This window comes from Piliocolobus tephrosceles, chromosome 2, assembly GCF_002776525.5.
Source record: "Piliocolobus tephrosceles isolate RC106 chromosome 2, ASM277652v3, whole genome shotgun sequence".
Taxonomy (NCBI): domain Eukaryota; kingdom Metazoa; phylum Chordata; class Mammalia; order Primates; family Cercopithecidae; genus Piliocolobus; species Piliocolobus tephrosceles.
In genome coordinates, this window is record NC_045435.1 from 145,461,535 (window position 1) to 145,469,304 (window position 7,770).

Genomic DNA, 7,770 nt, shown 5'->3' on the forward strand with positions numbered 1-7,770 from the left:
GGGGGGAGGGGGGAGGGATTGCATTGGGGAGTTATACCTGATATAAATGATGAATTGATGGGTGCTGACGAGTTGATGGGTGCAGCACACCAACATGGCACATGTATACATATGTAACCTGCACGTTATGCACGTGTACCCTAGAACTTAAAGTATAATAAAAAAAAAAAAAGAAAAACTCCTATATCCCCACCAAATGAAACACGATTTTGTGTCTACCCAATTTTAAGTTAAGAAGTTACCAGAATCACTGATTCAAGCACTTTCACTAGTGTAGAAGATATACTTTAAACCCCTCAAGTGTTAGCATTTCTATGTATGGTACACTTCTACTGATGTAACAGAAGAATACCTAAAACCTTCAGAAATCTCAAGGAGAATATCTCCAAGGCCTTTCTAAATAAAGCCCAGATTTCTATTCATATTTTTTAAAAAAGCAATTCATTATGTTGTACAATAGATCTCTTGAATTTACACCTCCTGTCTAACTGACATTTTATATCCTTTGACCAAAGTATCTCCAATCCCTCCTTACATACAATCCTGGTAACCATCATTTTACTCTTTGCCTCTATGAGTTCAACTTTCTTAGATTCCACAAATACATGAGAAAATTTGTCTTTTTAGACCTAGCTTATTTCACTTATCATAATGTTTTCTAGGTTCATCCAAATTGTCAAAGATGATGGGATATCTTTCTTTAAGGCTGAGTAGTATTCCAGTTAGTATATATACCACATTTTCTTTATTTATTCGTTGATGGACACTTAGGCCAACTGCATATCTTGGCTACTGTGAATAATGCTGCAATGCACATGCAAGTGAAAATATCTCTTGGATGTACTGATTTCATTTCATTTGGATATAAACCCAGTATTGGGATTGTTGGATCATAGGATAGCTTTATTTCAGTTTCTTGAGAAACATTCATAGTCTTTTGCATAATGACTGTATGAATTTACATTCCCACCAACAGTGTGCAAGGTTCCTTTTTCTTCACATTCTCACAAACACTTGTTATCTTTCATCTTTTTGACAATGACTATGCTAACAGGTATGAGGTAATAGCTCACTGTGGTTTTAATTTGTGTTTTCCTGATTATTAGCAATACTGACCATTTTTCATATACATTTAGCCATTTGTGTGTCTTCTTTTGAGAAATACCTATTTAGGCCTTTTTCCCATTTCATAATCAGGTTATTTGTTTTGCTGTTGCGTCATCTGAGCTCCTTATATACTTTAGATATTAACCCCTTATCAGATGTATGCTTTGCAAATATTTTCCTCTCATCTTCATAGATTTTCCTTTCTTTAGGAAGCCAATTTGGAAACTTTCTTAAAAGGAGAGTGTGAGAAAAAGAATATTTTTTACATAATTACATCAAATGCTGGTCTTCTCACTATTAGTGTTATTTTAAATATCCATTAATTGAACATTTATCATATAGGGAAATATAGGAATGAATAAGAATATATAAAGATAGAGATAGATACATAAATGTAGTTACAGGTAGCTAGATATAGATACATACATGATTGATAGGTGATAGATTTAATAAACAGTTGGATGTTCACAATAACCCTATGAGGCAAGGTTTATTATCTCCACTTTACAGATGAGGAAGCACAGAAGAGTGAAGTAACTTCTTCAATGTTATATAGACAGTAATTATTGTCAGGATTCCAACCCAGGGCTCAAAAGTCCATGTGCTTTCCATGCTTACCTTCTTTGAGATTTTTTATTTCTAGCAAAGAAATAGAAAAGAGTAACAGGCAACAGACACAGCAAAAGACTTAGCCCTTTGCGTCTCTCCCTCCAAAGTGCTATGAAATAATAGAAGTGTATAATGGGTGTTCTTAGATGCTAATGGTAAATCTTCAGGTATACACTGAGGTACCACCACTGTGAAAATAAGTGAGGTGAGAGGCAGCTTGAGGATTTACCTATGAGTGAAATTAAGCTGAGAAAAGGAAACTAGCATTGGGCTTGGGGTGAGGGAACAAGATGTCAGTAAAGAAATAGCAGATGTTAGGATTTTCCATTTCTTTTTGTTTGACACTTTGAATGGACTCTGAAATAGGCTAGAAGTTGAGAGAGGGGTTGAGAAGTTCGCTTCAGTGTCTGAAATTACTGGGAAAAGAAAACTGAAGACCAACAAAGAAAAGTAGGATTAAAAGAGGCTTTTATTGGCCATTCAGTGGAAGGAGAAGGTGCTGGTCCATGGCATAAGTGGCCCAGGATTCTTGAGTATCTCTTTGCAAACTGATATACATGGTGAAGGACGACTTTAAGACATTGGTTCTTAACTGAGATAATTTTGCTCATCCCCTTCCCGGTAGCCACGACAATATCCAAAGCTATTTTTAGTTGTCAAGACCTGGGGAGTGCTGCTACTTGCATGTAGTGGGTAGAGGCCAGGGATGCTGTTCAATATTCTACAATGCACAGGACAGCCCTAAAAAGCAAAACATTATACAGCCCAAAATGTCAATGGTGTCACTGTTGAGATACCTTGTGTTAGGGAATCTGTTATTTGTTTCTGTATTTGTGTAGACACAGGGCCCTCAGAGGAAGGTTGGGAACAGATGGAAGAAATAAAATGGCGTCTGTTCTCTCCTCAGTCTCTTGGATAAGTTCCCAGCTCCTGTGGAGAAAGGATTTAGGGCTAGAAGCTGAAAGAGCTGTTTTTAGGAGAAACATTATGAGCCTGTGAGCAATGACACTGCTGCTTGGAATTCAGGGAACAAAGTACAACCAAAGATTGAGTAAGGGGCTATTTTCTCCATTCCCACTTGGGTCCCATAGAAATCTAGCACTTTGAGGATGTCTTTGGTCAAAGCATTGTTTAATCAGGGTAATTAACAACATGTAAAGTTCTCGCAAATGAATTTGTGAAGAGTGGACAACTTCAAGAGGTAGCTGGGAGAGAAAAAGAATTAATGGGATGAGTGGGCAACATGCAGTGCCTATCGCTGGTAGACTTGTGATTTAGCTACATATCCCAACCCCCATTACTACAAAGCATACTTGAAGATGGGGATTTTGCTGGATGGCTAGAGGACTTATGTAAGCAGAAAGGAACAAAAGCAGGGCATTTGAGCTTTCAAAGTTTCTGTGGCCATATTATAGGTACATGCTACTGAAGCTTTGAAAGCGTTTTCATTATACAAGCTATACAAACATAGGACATTCATTCATGGAAAAGTTTCCATGTAAGATTTCCTTCAAACCTCAAGGCTGATTCAAGACCTTTCCATTGAAATTTTTATATTTCATTAGGTCTCACTATCAGGCCATTACAAACAGGTTTCTGGGACCTTATAAACCAGTTTCATCATTATTCAAGGTAACTTTATAAAATGTGTTAGTACTTAAACTTTGGTTTCAAATGCCATTCTGTACTAAAGAGATCCAGAGGAGATCCTCATTCCAAGAATGAAAAGTAAAAGACGATCCTCAAGCAGGTTATTTGCCAGAGAGAAAGAAAAGGCTCAGAGAATGATCAGAAAGACCCAGGAGCCAGCTAAAAGGAGCTTCTAGTGATCAAATATGGAAAAATTTGAGAATCAGATAAGTAATGACAGTAGAAAAGCACACCTCATTGAACAAAATAATAATCCAGGAGGAGTCCGTGTGGATGTAAATAAATTTAAGGGGAAGAAAATGTTCATTCACATTGTTAGAATGTCAATTAGCAAGTGTAGAAGAAAAGATGCAATTAGAAAATATTTTGCAAATACCATGGTTAAAAGTATTCAGCTAAGAATTATTAATGGATTCTTAAACTAGTAGGTAAAAGCTTTAAAAAATAGGATATTTGGTCTCAACTTACGCCACCAAAGTAGTTAATAATTACAAAGGAAAATAAAAACCACCCTAGAGTAGAGAAACTTGAGAGATACCATCTTAACTATGTGATTAAAATCAACCCCCTGCCTCCCATCTTCACGTCTTGCCCAGTAATAACTCAACATTGCATGTAATAACAATCATTAATAAGGATATACCATTTATTCTGTGGCATTTCTGCCAAAAATGCATATATCAAATGGATCATGAGAAAACAGCATACAAAACAAAATATAAGGACTCATAAGGACCTTCTATAAAATAACTGGCCTCTCTGTACTCTTCAAAAATATCAAGGTTATAAAAGACAAAGATTTAGAAGAAAAACCTGTTCCAGATTATAGAAAGCCAAATGTACCATGTGATTTGGGGTCACTACATGGATCAGATTACATTATTGGTAAACTGGTAAAATTTGAATAAGTTCTATGGATTAGATAATTTAATTATACCAATATTAACGTCTTGATTTTGATAATTATAATAGGTTATGTAAGAGATTGTCTTTAGTTTTAGACTGTTTCAGTATTTACGGGTAAAGGGGCATTATGTCTACAGTTTGTTCTCAAATAGTTAAAAAATTAATTTGGATATATAACCTAAATATAGTAAGTATGGTTAAATAAATATATTAATAATTGGGAAATACAGGTTAAGTGAAATGGAAGTTCTTTTAATTATTCTTGAAACTAATCTATAAATTTGAAATCATTTCAAAATAAAAAGTGATCAAATTATATGGTTTGGCTGTGTCCCCACCTCACCCAAATAGCACCTCAAATTTTAACAATCCCTCCGTGTTGTGGGAGGGACCCAGTAGGAGGTAACTGAATCATGAGGGTGGGATTTTGCCGTGCTGTTCTCATGATAATGAATAAGTCTCATGAGATCTGATAGGTTTATAAATGGTAGTTCCCCAGCACATGCTCTCTTGCCTGCTGCCATGTAAGACTTGCCTTTGCTCCTCCTTCACCTTCTGCCAAGATTGTGAGGCCTCCTCAGACATGTAGAACTATGAGTCCATTAAAAATCTTTTTCTTTATAAGTTACCCACCCTGTGGTGTGTCTTTATTAGCAGTGTGAGCACAGACTAACACACTAAACCAAACAAAAAATGTAATTAGAAGACTTCTAATGACAGAGTGTTAGGGGCCCAGAAATCTCACTACTGACATAACACTCCATGGAAAATAGCATGCTTTTCACCTCATGATTGATTCTAGAAATGTCTAAATATATTTACAAGGATTTTCCAGAACACTAAAGTTAAAAAAAAAAATGTATAATGCTTGAACATGTGTGCTCCAATGTCGGGAAAATATGACCGACTGGAAAGATACTTCTCCCCGGGCCTTGCTTTTTCCACCTTTACAATGGGATAAACAGCACCACTGACCTCCTAACATTTCTGAGAGTATAATAGAATAAGGCAGAAGAAGTAAAGTGCTTGGCACATGAATATTAGATATTATTTTGTTACCCCACATATCTCCTAAGCTTTCCTTAGCTTTCTAAGAGCATAAGCAATTTAGAGAGAGAAAGCAAATGCTTTTTAAAGAAAATATAGAAAATGGAGAAAACATTTTTCCCATGAAGAAACAATACCTTAATTTTAAAAATACATTAAGGTAATTGGTTTTACTCTAGAACACAATTGAGCATGCCTTAGAACTAACACCAAGATGAGACACATGAACAGAAGCCAGCCTTAGCTTGGCATGCTGACATTATTTCTGAAAGGCCATAAATAGATTCCTAGAGAAATGATCTAATAACACCACCACCATTTCCCATTAACTGGGTGCATTACACTGAGCTAGGTGCTCTGCTTACCTCTTTGTATTAATTAACTTTTTATGGGCTCATAAAGGGTCATTGAAGTAGGTATTATTAGCCTATTATACAGTAGGCATAGTTGAATTTTGAATCCTGGCAGTTATATTTCATATTCTTTCCTCTTAACCACTGCACTGTATTGCCACTTGGACCTGTTGCCAGTGAATAATCAGAGCAGTGGCATGGGAATCCCATGTAGGGAAGAAACTGATAATGGAATATCTAACTTTGAAATTTCAAGGAATTCATCCAGCAGGAAGCTGGACTCTACTTTCTGTGGTTTGGGGCAAAGGAATTTAGCCCCTGAATAAGATGTAGGTAGAGGTAACCTTATGGCAGTGGCGATTTTAAAATCTAGGTCTAGAGAGCATGAGATTCGTAGCAAATTGCCAAAAAAAAAAAAAAAAAAAAAAGGATTCAATCCCAGGATTTAAGGCAGAGTTTCAGTTTGAAAGAGAATAGTAGACTATCTACACATTTGACTTTATGACCAAGTTTCAGAACACTCTTCAGGGTATGAGCTTTAAAGTGAGACCAATTTTGGTTAGAATCTCAGCACTACCACTAATAGGTTGTGAAATTTCATACTCGTTATATACTTTTCTCAGTCTTAGCTTCCTCACTTGCAAATAGCATGTAATAATATCTATTTTACAGTATTATTGTGAGTATTAGAGACAGTTTATGTTAAAAGATGAATTTATTGTCTGACTTTAGCAGAGAATAAATGGTATTTACTAGTAGAGATAACAGGAGCAGTGACGAGAGTCCTGGTAGGAGTGGTTCTGATCTTGGCATGAAGCTGAAATCTTCAAAGCAGGGCCAAGTTGGTCTGGTCATGTGTATAGGGTAGAGGAAGTAATGCAAGGATTTAGACATCAAGCAGAGATAAAACTGAATCGCAAAGATATTTTCCTTCCAAAATTCACTATTTGTTGTTGCCACTCATCTTCCATTTATCTTCCTTCTAAGTACTAAACCCTGACTTCTAGAAATCAGACTTTCCCTACCCTTATATATGTGGTTGTGAGTGAAACTTCTCATCCTTCCTCCCTGGGAAACAGACCTGAGACCTTGTCCTCACCCAGTCACATTACATATGCTCAGCTACAATCAGTGACTTGGTGATTGGCATGTTACTCTGTCAGCGCCTATTAACTGCCTAGCAGCTTTGCTAAGATTTTGGATTATAATATAATTCACCTTTTTTTTTTTTTTTTTTTTTTTTTTTTTTGCTTTTTGCTTTTTCACTGAACAATGAACTTGAGAGAGTATATGGTCTGGAGTTGATACTGTAGGGAGTGGAGCCAACTCAAAAGAAATGGAGCCCAGAGATTTAAAAAAATAAACAAACAAAAAAAGACAACAGGATTCTGGTGACGTGATTTGAACATTAGCATTATGCAGTGCCTGCAGCTAGCACCACTCTTTGACTTTCTACCTATGTGTCTCATGGAATTTCTTTTTATTATTATTATTATTTTTGCTCAAACCAATTTGGGCCAGATTTCTGACTTAAAATTCTAAACTAAAACATTCCTCATATTATATAGAAGGAAAGCCAAAAATGCAAGCCTTTTTCACTTACCAGCTTTTTTTTCTTTCTCCTGCTGATATTTTAATTAGGAGATTCAGAACTTTGAACGTATTTTCAGCCTAAAGAATATGGAGGATAAGTAATAACATATTCTCATACCAAGAGTACCGTTAAACATATCCTTGTGGTGTTTCCTATAGGGAGACATTATTTATTCTATTCTCATGTACATTATGTACATGTACATGCACATGAAGTGGAGGAATCCATGTAAATAATTTTTATAATTATTGGATAATAAGTATTTTTTACCATGTTTTGAGTAAGCTATTTATTTTAACAGGTTCTAGATAATATCTACAAAAATAATGAAAATAATATATTGGATGTATACTCAGAATTAATCTATAATAAACACACTACATCATACTTTTGAAAGAAGGTTCTTTGAATGAGGAAGTAGAGCGGGAAGGAGGGAGGCAAGGAGGGAGGGAGGAAAGAAGGAAGGAAAGACTGAAGGAAGGAAGGAAAGACTGAAGGAAGGAA